A 17,759-nucleotide genomic window follows, 5' to 3' on the forward strand; every position below is an offset into this window, starting at 1 on the left:
TGGTCCGAGGGTGTGTTCCCTTAACTAAACAGTAGCCATCAACAATTCAAATTCATCCTCATCTTATACACCTAACTGATTGCCCTACATGTTTGTCTCACTGAGCGCAGTATCAAAAAGCCTCTGTACAAGTCCACGGATGCTAGGGATGGAACAGCATCCACGAAGGACAAGGACTATCTGGGCTGCCTAGTTGGAACATGGCGTGTGCATGAGGTTGACGATGGAGGAGATTGTGAGGTTGCTGGCAGGAGGGCTGGTTGGAGATGGGTTGAAGTCAGGCTCGCTTGGTGTGGGTGGTCCTAGCTGGTGCTGCTGGACCAGGTGGAGGACATCCATCGAGGTCAGGATCCATCCTGTGAAGTGAGGGATAGAGAAGGAGATTTCTGAGAAGCTTTGTCTGCTCTTTTTACAAAAAATTCTATTTTCTAATTCCTTGCAATTTTAAATCCCAATTTGACATCAAAACAAAACATAAACAAAACAATTTCTCAGAGTAAATTTCCCAAATTTCAGTATCTCACCGGATGTTTTAGAAGTCTTTCTGGACTGAATCAGGTCCTTTAGATCCCAGTGAAGATGATCAGGCGCTGTGTTGTTTGGAATGGAAGTACAACAGGCAGATCCAAACATTCTGCAAACTCTGCTAGAATCATATTCTAATGCCGTCCTATTCTGCAAGGCTATTAAACTAGTTTTCTCTAGCTGTGCTTAAAGTCCTAATATGGCGTCACTAGTGAAGTTTACAAAACGCTATTGGTTATATTATATGTAATTAATCCAATCGACATTTTTGTTGATTGAGACCCTTCAGAAGAAATCAGATTTCTGGCTTTAAATTAATTAAGCACCCCCCTTGGTACTCATAAGTCATCAATGTAAACTTGGCTATAAAATGAGCCTCTCGGGCTATCGGCATCTCTTTGGATCTTCTGTTGACCTGTGTGCGTAAGGAAATTAATTCTTCATAAGTCGTGTCGTTTACAGGTAAAATATATAATGGCAATATAAGTTGCACAAACGAGCATGTGCCTGTCCAATTACTAGGCAACATTGGATCTATGGTTCTGTTTGTTAATTCTAGCTTCCCACACTAAGTTTGAAACTACTGCTACTATTGAAATTAAAAAAGAATAATAACTGACTTCCATAACCCACTGAATCTAGGTTTCTGAATGGATGTCATTGTTTAAGCTGTGGGGGAGGCATCGTTTCAGAGCCATCTAACCCCACTGCTTGTATGTTTTCAGATTCAACTTTTTGATTGTGCGATGTTCAATCGAGTCGCTGCGATGGTTCGACTCGGTACCTTAGCTGATGCATAATGAGTGAGGTGGTGCCAATTAACTCTAGTTTTACCTTTTACCGTTACCTCATGCGAGGTTGCCAATATTACCTCCCATGGGCCGGTCCACCTTGGATCACTACACTTACGCTTGTGGATTTTATATCCACTACCTGGTAATAGAACAGGAGCCTGCTTTCTCCTGTCAGTGGCTTCCTCTGTGTTCACCACCTGTGAAAACAAAACTTGACTAATTTTAGTTAGCGCCCTAGTATATTCTTCAATTTCTAGGGTTAGCAAGTCTAGGCTAGGACCATGGCTGCTGGACCTTAGTGGGCCAGACATTGGCCTGCCTGTGAGTATCTCATGAGGTGTTAAATGAGTACTGTTGTGCTCTGGGTGTATTTTTAAGGGGTGACACATACCTATGTATTCGGTCTTTTGGACAGCCCTAACTATTGCTGCTAGGTGTCTGATGCATCCTACCCGTCCTAGCTTTATGGGGTCTAATTTAGAACTGTGGTAAGTCAGAACTGCTCTTCTCTCTCTCCTCATCTGATATAGGACCTTGTTTACTACACCCTGCTTTTCTCCTTGGCTGTTGATCCATGGCTTACAGTCTTGATATGTTTATTGACACAAGGCTGTTCCCTTTCTCCTGGTAACAGTCTGGCCCAGAATACTTGAGTCTTTTCTTCTGGTTCTTCGGTATTTGTCATTAAGAGAATTCTTCCTCCATGTGTCTGCCATGGGGTGAGTGTCCGGCCTTTGAATGCGATTCTAAGTCCGTCAGCTGAACATTGAATTTCAGCTCCGACTCTGGTCATTCGATCTCTTCCCATTAGATTGACAGGGCATTTGGGTGAGGACAGGAACTGATGGAGCAAGCGTTGTCTTCTTAGTGTGGTTTCCAATGGTGTTGTGAATCTCTGCACCTCTGTTGCTGCGGCACCAGAGTCCACCATAATTTCAATGTCAACTCCGACCACGCTACAGGTCACCACTGGTTCTGTCTTCCTGTAAACCACACCTGCTTCTAGGCCTCCTCAGTACTCACCTGGTTGGTAAGCCCCGTCCCACTGTCTGGTGACAACATGGGCATCTGTTGATGATGGGAGGTACAGGTGGTCCTGGCGGACCTGGTCTTGAGTACTGCTGATGTTGTGGTGGGAATGGAGCCCGTCGTGGTGGTGCATTGGACTGTCTTCCTCTCCTTTTATGTGGGCAGAGTCCTGTCCAATGACCTTCTTTTCCACATATGTAGCATGTATCTTTACTTGCGGGTCTTTCACACCCCCCTTGCTGAAGTCCTCTTCCACTGTACTGTGGAGATGGTCGGTTGTACACCACTGTAGGGGGCGGGACTGCTGGATATGGTTGATATGGGGTCGGGGGTGCTGCTAGATATTGGGGCTGTTGAGGGGGCTGAGCCTCGATTACTGCCATCTGTTTCTTACTTATTTCTCTGTCGGCCTCTGCTATTTGAATTTTCAGCAGCTGCTTCTTCAGCTTTTTCAGATCTTCCTCTCTGCTTGTCTCATCAGTTTGGTGTCTTTGGTTGTGGTGGGTGAGATATTCTCTCCACATGGCATCTTCCATGCTGCTCAACCCTACCACTCCTTCCAGCGCTGTTTGTACTGGTAGGGGCAGGCCTTTCTGTACAGTATGTCTCCATACAACAGTAGTAGCTTCATGGCGGTCATGTCTGCACCCTGTGGCCACAAGCCACTCTTTTTCCGCTCTTTTTAAATACTGATGCATTTCTTCTTCTGGTTTTATTTTCAAGTCAGTGAGGGGATTCATGTTTGGTTTCGTGGGCCAGATACTTCGCATTGATCCCCAGAAGACTCCTCTGAAGTTGTTGAAAGGGGTCTGGTCCGTTCTGGCGGAAGTTCCTGTTCTCGCTTCCAGGGCATTTAATTGAATTGTTCCCTCTGCTCGGATTATCATAGCCCGTATGTCCCCCAATGCCAATTTATCTGCTGCCGTGAGCTTTTCAAAGAGAAGGATCCAAGGGCTGGCTCCTCCTCTAAGCGGTGGCAGTGCCTTCTCCAGTGTGTCCATGTCTCGATGTCCCCATGGCACAAACTCAGCTTGACCATTGGATTTCATCAGTAGGGGGTACTGTTGGGCTTTGGGCAGTGGTGTCCTCTCACCTATTACAGGACAAACCCAGTCTCCATACTTATTTGAAGACTTCTTCTCTCGGGTGGACCGTCTGAGAAATGGACGACATCCAGATGCACCCCTCATCCCTTCATCACCAGTGTTGTTAGGGTATTCATCATCATCGCTTGGGGATGTTCTACGTCTCCAGGGCAAGACTCCCATTGCCTCAAACTTCTCTCTCTCATCCTTTTTCTTCTTTATCTTTTCTTCTTCACTTCTTCTTTGCTCTGTCTGCAGTTGCAGAGTCTTTCTGTCGTCTTCCAGTTGTATTAATTCGTCTTCCTTTTTCTGTCTGTCTCTTTCATACTCTCTTTCTTCCTGCTCCACTATATTCATCACATCCGATAATGTCATTGTTTGTCTGTAGACACCGTTGCTGTGCCTTGTGGTCTCTCTTTCTTCTTCTCTCTTTTTATTCTCTTCTCTTATTTTGTACAAGATTGCTTGGATTGAGGGTTTTTCCAAGGAGGGATTGGTTGTTCTTTGCTTCTTCTTCTCATACTGTGGGAGAAGTTCAGACTGCTCGTGTGCGTCTGTTGACAATGTTGGATAAACCGGTGTGTGGACAGGGTTGTCAGGTTCGGGAGTGGTGGTGGTCTTGTGGGGCCTGAAGTCTGTCACTCCTACTTTCAGGACCTCAGGGAGTCCCACAGTAGATGCAGGAGTGGTCGTGTCGACGGCCTTCCAGTAGGTGAGCAGCCGTTGAGTGTCTGCGCACCTCTTGTCTTCTCTGTTGAGGGCTCTTTTTCTGCCGTATCTGCTCATGCGACTGGCTCCTTCGTAATCAGCAGTGGCATCGTTTCTGGCCTTCACAGCCTCTCTCCACACTTTGTGTCTGTTTTCAGCTATGGGGGCCATCACTGTTGGAAACCACCCGTTCTTTTGCCATCTCTCCAGATATTTCTTCATTCTTTTCCATTCCTTTCCCCTGTCTTTGGGCTTCGTCTTATCCTCCATCCTTTCTCTGGCTCTCCCCAGCATTTCCTGAGTGCTTAGTGTGATCATCATGCAGCCGAGGAGTGTTCACTGACCTCTCAGCTACCTCTATCCTATGGATCTCGATTCTGACTGTAGCTCTTTCAAACTTTGAACAAATCAATCAATAGAATTTCCTAAAAATCAAAATCTCAATCAAATTAAAAATTAAAAAATTAAAAACCTAAATCCAAAAATCAAATTAAAAATTAAAAAAATCAAAATCCCAATTAAAAAATCTAATAAAAAATTTAAAATGTTGGATTAAAATTAAACTCCTTGAATCAAAATTTAAAATCCAAACCCTAAATCAGGATTAAAAAACTCTGAACCAAAACTATAATTAACTATGGAAGTTAAAATACTGGATTAAAACTAAACTTAATTGAAGCTGAAGTGTCGAATTGAAACTAAAATCAAGATTGAAGAAACGCAATTAAAACTATCAACGGAAGTCAAAATCCCAATTAATATCAAACCAACACTGCCAATTAAAATGTTAAATCACAATCAACACCAACAATGAAAGTTAAAATACTGAATTAAAACTAAAACTGAAGAAATGTAGATCCAAACGAATATTGAGTCAAAAACAATGATTTTTACAAGTTTATCACCAAAACTCACTTTATTGTAATTTATCTACCAATCTACTGGGTGACGTACTTTTATTTAACTACTTTGTAGTTCTAGGTAGTTTTAGGTTTTCTGGGTAGTGGAGTTTTCTGTAATTATCTAGCAATTACTCCTCCTGTCCGCTAGTTGTGCGAAGTTCTCTTCTTCTTCTATGGTTTTTTTAAACCGGATGTGACCGGAAACAGTTTGGCGCTAATGATAACAGCTACCTCGCTGCTAACGCAACAAGCTAAGCTAACCAGCGAAAACGTCTCTTCAGTCAACTTACAGCACCGTAGTTTTAACTCAATAGCATTTCATACACTTTATTAGACTAGTCCGGGCCGTGGCCTTCCACCACCGTACCGGATATTTTCTTTATTATCTCCTTATTTTATCTATTTATTTAAAGCTAAACACCGGAGCTAACCTGTATGGCTCATGCTCACTAGCATTCATGCCTTACTTCAACACAACGATCTTTAACAACGCTATTTTCAGCACTGCAACAATCATTTATCGCAAAATACAACAGTTAATACAATGTACTATTATCCCTTTATTTCTCATTTATCCACCCCAGATTATAATCCCCTGAACTCAAGTCAATACCAGCGTTTCGCGACAGCTAGCTTCCAACCAGCGGAGCTAACAAAACGTGACCCGTTCTTTCGGCTTTTTTAAGCTTGTATTACATTTATTCCCTCCCGTATATTTGAGCCTTTAGTTTACTAGACCCAAGACGCTAATGCAATAACCAGAAGAGCCGCGACCTTCTCCCAAGATACGTCGGTTTGCGTCTCAGTCCGCCTTAGCTTACTAAATGCTCCGATTATCTCGCTTGAACTACACAACTAAAAGTTACCAACTCATCCAAACTTCTCGTTTAGGCTACCAACTTAACATCATATATCAGTATTCGTAATTCAGCCTGCAAATGCGTCTCATACAGTAGTACAGCTACTTTAAGTTTCCAGTCAAAACAACATTACCAGTTTGCTGCGGTCTCTCCCTCGTGCACGCTTTCAGAGACACTGACCACTCGATACCTTCACTAAGTTTTCCTATAAACTAACTATACAGATTTTATTAAAAAGGTTCTGTTTACCTGTTTGTCTGTGGGCCCAGAAGGTATCTAGTGTCAACAAACTCGTCCAGTCCGTGTTCGAGGTCCAATATCATGTCCCTTCGTGGTCGCCAAATTGTCGAGGGGAGACCTTTTCAGGGGAGAGCCAGGCCGCTGGACTTCTGCTGCTGCTAACTTTCTGCAGCAAAGTCCCACCAAAAATGAACTGGATCCGGCTTACAATCAAAAAGTATTTAATTAACATGAGAAGCTAGAACAGTTGCAGACAGAATTACTCTATCGATATCAATATGTCCCTTGGGGCTGAGTCCTCACTTGCCCCACCTAATTGGCCAGCCCAGCTGGTCAACTCCCGAGTGGTAACGGCGCGAACAGAACCCAAAACTCTCTGCAACTATCCTATATTTAAAAGTCTCTGTCCGAATGTTTAAATGTCCAGTATCAGCCTCTGTGATTGGCCGGAATACAATAAACCCCTAATGGCTTTGGCCAGTTATCAGCTCAGTGTAGCAGGACCGGAGACATGTGAACGCCAGCTCAGTGTCCTGAGAACTGTCACAAACTGAACTGTAATCAGTCTCCACCTGTGTAGACCTGAGCACACCTGGAGTCACTTACTCCAATCAGGAGGGTAATGTAAGGAGTGGACTTCACAGCAGGTTCTATGATGAAGCCACACTTCTGAAGTTACTGTGGGTTGAAAACTGCATTTGAACTGAACCTGGAGAGAACAGACCAACACACAGAGCGCTTTGGGACACTATCAACAGGGGTTCTTTACTTTTTGACCTCGGGGCACAACTTTTCAAGTACAAAGTGGCCCGGGGCCCATTCAAATATTAACACTGTATTGGTTTAACTAATGGATCTCACTCTTGGTTTGATTTGTATTCAATAACTAAATCAAATCCACACAGTTTAACAAGCAAAAACCATGTCAAATAAAGAACAAGATACAATGTGATGATCACAAAAGACATTTATTAATCATGTGTATGTAAACCTGCATCTACAACAAGACGCCCAACAGGCTCACAATTCATGGAACAAATCAAGCAAATACAAGAACAAATGTAAAGGCTCAAGTCAGGCTAGAAAGAAAAAAAAGTGCACAGTGAACAGTGTCTGTCAGTGTGATGAGAGTGCACGTGAGCCCTTGTTGTACTTTATCTCCTCGAGGCTGCATTTAGCATACCCTGTCTTACCAATATATCTCAAATACTGTGACAGCAGGAAGCTGTACTCACGTCTGTGTAGACCTCCACCTTTATCCAGGCCCAGCTCCACCTTTATCCAGACCCAGCTCCTTCACATCTCAGCCCTGCGTCAAGCTGCGCTACACAAACAGCCTCTTCTTCACTGAAGCTCTTTGACCTCATCGTCTCATCAGTATCTGGGCCTTTCATTCTACTTTGAGTTAAAACAAACAACCTGCAACCAGATCCGCCGGTGTTCGGGTTTAACGTTAACGAGTGACCGCGTGAACTGAACCGGAACACGGGGGGGGGGGGGGGGGGGGGGGGCATGTTTCATCACGTTACGTTATTTCCTCCTAAATCGCGATAATGATGAACGTTAACAGTCCACAGAGTTCCGCATGCAGTGGACGTTAACTTAACCCAGCAAGTCTGAACTATAACGGAACATAACGTAACTTAAACTGTGACGGAGGGAAAGACGCTGTAGACATCTAAACGCTGATTGGCCAAGACTCGACACATCAAAGATGTTTTATTGTGAGGATCACTACATCACCTTTTCTCCTCGTCTCACTCCAATCTGAGAAACGCTGGCTTGTCAGTTGACCCCCACCCAAAAAAAAATCAACTCTACGGATCTACACGATTCACGCGGATGATATATTTTTGCAGGTATGAATAAAATTCTGAATTTCCCCTCGAGCCCCACCTGCAATACCGCTTTTTCAGTCTGATGTTTTTTTGTTTGATAATGTTTCTACGATGTGTGCATGTACGCTCACATGCACTAAAAGCTGATGTGGCCGCCCAGGCTCTGTAAACAAATCCAGAAGAAGCTCTCATTACAACACACACAGAAGAAGAGAGACTTCATTCTCTGCTCAGGTAGACGTTACTCCACGATATCACACACACACACACACACACACACACACACACACACACACACACACTCTGAATGTAGTATATTGCTCCTTTAGTATGACTCGGTCATATTATGCCTGGATATCTTTCCAAAGCCGAACAACTTTTGGTGAACCGGTTCTGTTTGTGACCCTTCATCACCAAAACCCCTGAACTCCTCATCCTCACCTTCATCAGTGGTGGAGGGGTCAAATAGCTAGCATCATGATCACAAACAAATCCACACTAGAAGGGATTATGTAAATTACTCAAGGTCCTCGTCGACTGTATGGGGATTATTTAAAGTAGGAAGTCTTCTGGAAGTGAGCAAATATTGTGAGTTAGTGAATACAAAACTACAAACAAACATCACACACACACACGAAGGCAACGAACACCTGATTAACTTTTACAACTTCTAACCTGTTCTTCTGGTGTTTCTTTCAGGATTTAATTGAATAATTAAATGATTAAATGATACATGGACCTTCTTTGGTCTGAACCAGCTGGGCACATTTACAGGTTGATTTGGGATTTATAAAAGGAAACATCTCACTGGCAGGCGTACGCAAGGTTATACACATCTGAATATTTGTTGGCGTACGTGCATTTCCTCCTCTGCACGTGTTCAGAGATCACCCGTCAGCCTCAAAGTCCAGAGTTGAAGTGCAGTGTGAAAGAGAGAGGAGAGCTGACGTGTTCTTGCTTTATCTTCTTGATAAGAGGGGTGCAGTCTTATGACGGGAACAGCAAAACCATTCCCATCTTGATTATTTCATTTCACCTTACTGGAAGTGATAGTAGTTACTACAGATTCGCTTTAATTCTTCCTTATTTGAACTGGATGCAAAATGACACCAAATAGTTTGATATGAATCACTAAATGAAACCTGATCAATTAAAGATGGAATGAATCGAACAATTACACAACATAGATATCCATGTATTATTCCTAACCTTTACAAACTCGGACACACACACACACACACACACACACACACACACACACTATGAAGATCATAAATCAAAGCACAACGATGGGTTAGGTCAGGGGTCGGCAACCTTTACTATCCAAAGAGCCATTTTTCCCTATTTTTCACCAAATATAATTAGTCTGGAGCCACAAAAGCTATTTGATATCACAACTTATAAAGTTTAATATATAGTTATATTATATATACAAAAACTATAGTTTGTTGTATTTATGAAAAAGAATAAAGACAATTCTTGACAGGTGGAATGTTGCTCACTTAGAATGTATTGAAATATACCGTGATAAAATTGTATGAGTAAAATGTGTAAACATTGTGATTCTCATGAACTCAACATTGATTTCCTAACAAAGTGTCAACTGTGCAGCACAGCAGGGAAAACAACTTAGTGCATGAAGCAGTCTGAAGGGCTGATTAAGTTTTATAATGCAGTTTACTGTATCAATCTGTGATTCCCAGAAACCACATGATCAAAAAACTGGAAGCCGAAAGTGAAAGTTGCTTCTCCTGCAGAATAAATAGGAGAGGTCTGCAGGTGCACATTAGCACACGCGGGCTCTCCGTGTACAGCACACACACCTTTACAAGCTGCTCTGAGAAGAAACTTCTGCATAGAAAGGTTGTTATTGTGACATGGCCACATCTCTTCTACAAAAGGTGGGTCGCTCTATGCTTTTGTTTTGTCAGTGATTTTGCAGTTATGTGTCGAATGAGAGGACCTGAAAAACTGGTCGAGCTCTGTAAACTCTTTCAAACGTGACATGTTGCAGACTACATATATTAGAGCATTCATGTCATTGGTGGTGTAAATGTAATGAACAATCTGCCCAAGAAATCATTAACAGTAAAGTCTGCACCTCACCATGTAAAAACGATACGTGCTGCAGGGAGAGGTGTTTTAAACTTTACAGCATATTATTACAGCACTCGGGCATAAAGCCTTCAATACTTGTCTCTTTTTCCTTTCAGTGAGAAGCTGTTTGAATAATCCTGAACCAAGTGTGGGGGGGACTGACACTGTACCCACAATGGAGGTAAAGAGCCTGTTTGTAGATCTACAACAAGAAGAAAATAAAATGGAAATACTATCTTATTAACTAATGTGTATGAGATTAGGAGTTGATTCATCACACCTGAAAATGTCCATTTTCTCATTCATCAAGGGAGTCAGTGATGAAGACGACCCTCCATCAAAGCAGTGGTCCAACAGCAATGCTGACCGTCAACACAGCGCGTGTGGTAAAGGTCAGTTTTATTCAGTCTACTGTTCAGCAGAAAGGCACTAAATGATGTGCAGTCCATAAGTTAAACAATTATTTATTATATTATTATTGTTATGTCCACTGTGAAGATGACAGCCTGTCATGTCAATAGCAAGTCTGTCTGTCTAATTGCCAAGTGAAATCTATTGAAATCATCAATGAACATGTAAACTACAGTCAGTCTGTGGACATTGAAATGTGGCCGTACATTGTTTACTGATATATAATGAAAATCACATATTTAATGTTTTTGGAGTAGATTTTCTCTGCTACGTGTGAGTTTGTTGTTTGATAGCTGATGCTGCCTAAACGCGGTTAACGCTTTGTTTGTGTTGTTGTTGCTTTGAATGAACACGTGCAGTGCAATTCAACGCACCAAATCGTCAGCTTGTTCCATTTTCCAACTTTAATAATGAAAATGTAAAGGTCGCGTTGTTTCAAATGTGTTTGCGCCAGCGATCAATCTATGGAGAGATAAACTAAGTAAATCAATTTGATTATTTTAATAATTCTTATTGGAAATAATATTCAATAACTTCACAGTTAATAAGTGTAGTGTGACCAAAATCACTTCATACACCAATGGGCTCCTCCTTGTTGTACTACAACTGTTATTTTGATAAAATATGATTTTGATTAATATTAGGCAAAGTGAACATCTTTTCTTCTGTTCATAGTTTCATGACAACTTGGTCATGGAGGCATCAACATTTAATTGAGATGGTAAATTAACAGTGAAAACTCATCATAGCTTATATCTATGTAACGACGCGCCGCCGTGGACCATGGATAGTGTGCGAGGAAGGACGTCAAGGACAATATAAGTTTATTGGATATATATATATATATATATATATATATATATATATATACACACATACATACACACACACACATAGAGCAACAAATTACCTCTGCCTGTTTCCTCTTCCCAGGGTGTTCGGGCAAATTACTTCCCCGGGGGCCCGAGCACCCATTTATAGTTCCGGGAAATACCAACTACAGGAAGCAGGTAGGGGGAAGTGAACATATGTGTTGCTGTATTTAGTTAGATAACTTATGGGTGATTATTTACGTTAGGTATAGGACTTATTTATATATAGTTGTTAATTAATATTGGTATGGTTGGGGTGGGTAAAATTCTGTAAATATTTATTATATATAGATAGATAGCAATTGACTTACCTGTAGGTGGTATGGCTGGTCCAATTAGATGGACCAGGTGTACAAAAGGGCCCTGATTTTGTTTGTGCGGGAGATTAGTGGAGGCCACTAGACACTGGTGGGAACGTTGGTGAAATGGTCAACTTGTAAAATAAAAGAAAGCGTCTTCTGAACCCTCTCTGGACTCCTGACCTGTTCATTTGCCTCCGTGGCCGCTCGGGCATGTTTACAATCTATAAGCGTGTGTTTTGTATGAATATTATTATATGATATATATTATACTGTATATATATATATATATATATTATACTGAATTCCCTGTGAGGGTGACTAAAATAAGATGTCCTGACGTGTTCATCAAAGTGTTATTTACTGCTTTCTTTCGTGTTGGAATAAATGTTGAATATTTAACTGCAAAGTAGTAATGCGTGTTTGATACCTTAATTGTTTTTGCATTAAATCATACTGGGATGTTTGCTGAAATTGATTGGATGGCCCTACCTAGAACATTTTCCACCAGCCGCCACTGATTGCAAGTGTTCATTCAATGCAACAATAATGCAACAATAACACAGGCAAAGCGCTAACCGCGTTTAGGATCGGCTATCAAACAACAAACTCACACGTAGCAGAATACATTTACATGAACACAAGTAGACCAATGAGATTAGATAATACCCATAAACTGACATTGTTCATTAAAGAAAGGGAATAGCAAATTAATTATTCTTTGTGTAAGAAGTGTCACTCTGTAGCACCAATGTACAACCAACAGATTGAAAAGTCTTCTCTCAAGAGGATCGCTTTAAAAACAACTTCATCGGAACATCCAGAGTATTTTTAGCAAATCATGGTTTACACAAGCTTCATGTGCAATTTGGTTTCAATAGATGGCAGATTTTAACTTGTACATCTAGCTTAGAACAAAATAAGTTCTAAGTAGTGCTGACAAAAGTTATGTGGAATGAAAATTAAAGATGTTTATGGGTTGTTCCATGTTACAGTCTGCACAATTTTTGATTACAAAACTTTTTGCCGACCAATGAATTACAATGATTAGTGACATAAATGTTCAACTTTTAAATGACACAAATGAAACAAGAAAAAACTTTCCATTAAAATCGTGTTTTTTAAAAGCTAATAAAAAGTTCCTTTGAATAAAGGGTGTCGTCATATCGCTGTATTGACGATGACGTGATGTAAAAAAATGTAATATTGATGTAATGTAAATAATACACATATGATACTAACGTGTAAATAATCTATTGCTGTTAAAAAGTAACCGCTGAAGCAGCTGTTAGCAAATTAAATCCTACGTCGTTCAATAGAGTGGACAGTAACTAGTCACCAAAGGCAAAATACAGCTGGAGTCAAGAAACTTAACAGCCACCTCACTAATGAATACAACTATAAACCAGCACAAAAATGACCATTAACAACATGAGCCACCATGTTCTGAACAGACACTTTACAAACACCAACAAAAAGTAGCATTTGCATTTTGGAACATAAAACGGCAAACTTTACAAACGACTCAGTCCAGCACTCGGCAGGCAGGCCCACCATGTGTCTTTATTTGTGGCTCGACTGCGCACAGGTTGCACATGAAGGTTGACTTGCATCAACATACTGACAGAGCCACAAGGAGAATAAACACTCCGGATCACTGCTACACGCCATTCAAATACGGCTACAGAGCAGCATCGCTACCCGTCTTCGGGAAGAGCGACCATGCAGCCATCTTAATATCCCCAAAAATACAGTATCAGTCCGGCTGTACTCTTAAATCATGCTTTTGTTCAGTTATAGTCACAGATTCTCTCGCCACCTCCCCACACTATTTCGAGAGCAATTCATTTGCCAAATAAAGAGCAAAAACACAAAATAAACTAAGTTCAATAAAAAGTCCAATAAAAGGTTTCATATAGTGTCACTCTCTTATCTCACTTGTGATATCCGCCGACAACATTATTGTTGCATTGATGTAGTGCCTTTCTAGTCTATAGACCATTCAAATGGCTTTACAGATGTTAACATTCACCCATTCACACACACATTCATACACTGATGATAGAGGCTGCTATACAAGGGGCCACCTGCCCAACAGGATCGAGACTTTCACGCATTCTAACACACGGCAGCAATTTGGGGTTCAGTATCTTGCCCAATGACTCTTTGACATGTGGACTGGACTTTAGAATTCTAGCTCAGCAGCCAGACCCACAGACGTTGGCCTTCCTCCAGGAGGTGGAGGATTGCACCGTCCAGCTGAGACAGTGCATCTCTGCACCATGTTTGGGAACCACGACACGCTCATTTGTGTCCCTTGTATTCATGGGTAGCAGGCTGTGTCACCCCGAACTGAACCCGATGGGTTGGAGGTGGTTGAATATTCTTAAAAGGTCAATAATGCACATCACTGCTTTTTTTCATGTTGGAATAAATGTTAAATATTTAACAGCACAGTAGTAATGCGTGTTTGATACCTTAATTTTTTTGCATTAAATCATTCTGGGATGTTTGCTGAAATTGATTGGATGTGGCACAGCCCTACTGAGAACATTTTCCACCAGCCGCCACTGCTGCAAGGTGTTTTAAACACGCCTTCAATACTTGTCTCTTTTTTACTTTCAGTGAGAAGCTGTTTGAATAATCCTGAACCAAGTGTGGGGGGGACTCACACTGTACCCACAATGAAGGTAAAGAGCCTGTTTGTAGATCTACAACAAGAAGAAAATAAAATGGAAATACTATCTTATTAACTAATGTGTATGAGATTATGAATCGATTCATCACACCTGAAAATGTCCATTTTCTCATTCATCAAGGGAGTCGGTGATGAAGATTCACCAGATGATAGTGACCATTCAGGAGGAGACGAACGTCCATCAATGCAGTTGTCCAACAGCAAGAGTGACCATCAACACAGCACGTGTGGTAAAAGTACGTTTTATACAGTCTACTATTCAGCAGAAAGGCACTAAATGATGTGCAGTCCATAAGTTAAACAATTATTTATTTTATTATTATTGTTATTTCCACTGGGCCAAGCCCCACTGTGAAGATGACAGCCTGTCATGTCAATAGCAAGTCTGTCTACACAAGTAAGTAAAAAAATAATGTGTAATTGCCAAGTAAAGTCTATTGAAATCATCAATGAACATGTAAACTACAGTCAGTCTGTGGACATTGAAATGTGGCCATACATTGTTTACTGATATATAATCAAAATCACATATTTAATGATATCTGGTGTTGGAGTAGATTTTCTCTCGTGTCTGTGCTGGTGTAGTTGTAGTTATACGCTAAAGAGCCTCAAACAAATAAATACAAGTTCTTGACATTGGAATGCATTCAGTACAGTTGAGCGTTCATTACCTCCATTCAACTCCTGGTGTTCTGCTGTATAATTAAAGAAACAACAGCATACATCTAAGGACAACACAGTATATCAAACTATGCGATGACGAGGTAGTTATGTAATCAAATGAATGCTAACAGCATTTATCAAACAATATAATGCCCAGAAAGAGACTCACATTGCCAGCAACGCATGAGGGAAGCAGGACCGGAGACATGTGAACGCCAGCTCAGTGTCCTGAGAACTGTCACAAACTGAACTGTAATCAGTCTCCACCTGTGTAGACCTGAGCACACCTGGAGTCACTTACTCCAATCAGGAGGGTAATGTAAGGAGCGGACTTCACAGCAGGTTCTATGATGAAGCCACACTTCTGAAGTTACTGTGGGTTGAAAACTGCATTTGAACTGAACCTGGAGAGAACAGACCAACACACACAGAGCGCTTTGGGACACTCTACAAAATATCAGAGAAAAAAACTGAAAAACAACAATCGGAATTCTGACCTGTTCTTCCGTTTTTTGGATTTAATGAAATAATTGATCAGATGATACATGGACCTTCTGTGTAGCCTGCACTGACCGTCACTTTTACAGGTTAAAATATCAAACATTGCCGTCGGCAGGTTTGATCAGCTGCCACTAATTTACATTGACTCTCAGAGTGACTAAATATCAGGCCAAAATTAAACTTGGCTTTTGTCGGGTTTGCGTGAAAGAAGCGTCACTCTGTAGCACCAATGTACAACCATGAGTGGAGTGTTCCAACAACGCCAACAGAGTGAAAAGTCTTCTCTCAAGAGAATCGCTTTAAAAATAACTTGATCCAGAGTATTTTTAGCAAATTATGGTTTACACAAGCTTTATGTGCAATTTGGTTTCAATAGATGGCAGATTTTAACTTGTACATCTAGCTTAGAACAAAATAAGTTCTAAGTAGTGCTGACAAAAGTTATGTGGAATAAAAATTAAAGATGTTTATGGGTTGTTCCATGTTACAGTCTGCTAAACCTTTGAATACAAAACTGTTTGCCTTCCAATAAATTACAATTAGTGACATAAATGTTCAACTTTTAATTGACTGTTAAAATAGAAAAGTTTCTAAACAAAAAACTACTTTCCATTAAAATCGTGTTTTTTTTACAGCTAATAAAAAGTTCCTTTGAATGAAGGGTGTCGTCATATCGCTGTATTGGTGATGACGTGATATTAAAAAAATGAAATATTGATATAATGTAAATAATACACGTATGATACTAACGTGTAAATAATCTATTGCTGTTAAAAAGTAACCGCTGAAGCAGCTGTTAGCAAATTAAATCCTACGTCGTTCAATAGAGTGGACAGTAACTAGTCACCAAAGGCAAAATACAGCTGCAGTCAAGAAACTTAACAGCCACCTCACTAATGAATACAACTATAAACCAGCACAAAAATGACCATTAACAACATGAGCCACCATGTTCTGAACAGACACTTTACAAACACCAACAAAAAGTAGCATTTGCATTTTGGAACATAAAACGGCAAACTTAACAAACGACTCAGTCCAGCACTCGGCAGGCAGGCCCACCATGTGTCTTTATTTGTGGCTCAACTGCGCACAGGTTGCACATTAAGGTTGACTTGCATCAACATACTGACAGAGCCACAAGGAGAATAAACACTCCGGATCACTGCTACACGCCATTAAAATACGGCTACAGAGCAGCATCGCTACCTGTGTTCGGGAAGAGCGACCATGCAGCCATCTTAATATCCCCAAAAATACAGTCTCAGTCCGGCTGTACTCTTAAATCATGCTTTTGTTCAGTTATAGTCACAGACTCTCTCTCCACCTCCCCACACTATTTCGAGAGCAATTCATTTGCCAAATAAAGAGCAAAAACACAAAATAAACTAAGTTCAAGAAAAAGTCCAACAAAGGTTTCATATAGTGTCACTCTCTTATCTCACTTGTGATATCCGACAACATTATTGTTGCATTTATTTAGCGCCTTTCCAGTCTACCGACCATTCAAATGGCTTTACAGATGTTAACATTCACCCATTCACACACACATTCATACACTGATGATAGAGGCTGCTATACAAGGGGCCACCTGCCCAACAGGATCGAGACATTCACGCATTTTAACACACGGCAGCAATTTGGGGTTCAGTATCTTGCCCAATGACTCTTTGACATGTGGACTGGACTTTAGAATTCTAGCTCAGCAGCCAGACCCACAGACGTTGGCCTTCCTCCAGGAGGTGGAGGATTGCACCATCCAGCTGAGACAGTGCATCTCTGCAACATGGTTGGGAACCACGACACGCTCATTTGTGTCCCTTGTATTCATGGGTAGCAGGCTGTGTCACCCCTAACTGAACCCGATGGGTTGGAGGTGGTTGAATATTCTTAAAGGTCAATAATGCACATTATAACTGGGACTGGGCTGTGCCTGCTGCATTGTTACGTGTTCGGTAAAAATAAGTATTGAGCGAAGATAAATTGTAACGTTATCATGATGTGTTCAAGTGTAATCTCATGAAATATACTTTTGTTGAGAAACTTGAATAAATCCAGTTGTTTGAAGGAGATGTTTTCACAGCAACATAAATAGATATTAGAGATGAATTATGAGCTGTTTACACTAGCTCTAAGCAGCTTATAATACATCAATTAAACTACTAATGAAAAGATTTGTTTTAATCCATTAAAATACAATCATTTATTTCCGTATTTGAAATGTGTGTTTTTATGAG

General features: G+C 40.9%; 1 long non-coding RNA gene across 1 annotated transcript; it reads left to right on the forward strand.

The window, feature by feature from the left end:
• Positions 1-9,796: 9,796 nt before the first annotated feature.
• On the forward strand, positions 9,797-10,955 carry LOC306714607. The gene is made up of 3 exons (XR_013767636.1): positions 9,797-9,882; positions 10,195-10,259; positions 10,389-10,955. It is a non-coding gene; the product is annotated as an uncharacterized lncRNA (long non-coding RNA).
• Positions 10,956-17,759: the final 6,804 nt, after the last annotated feature.

Source organism: Pholis gunnellus (assembly GCF_910591455.1).
Source record: "Pholis gunnellus genome assembly, chromosome: 23".
NCBI lineage: Eukaryota > Metazoa > Chordata > Actinopteri > Perciformes > Pholidae > Pholis > Pholis gunnellus.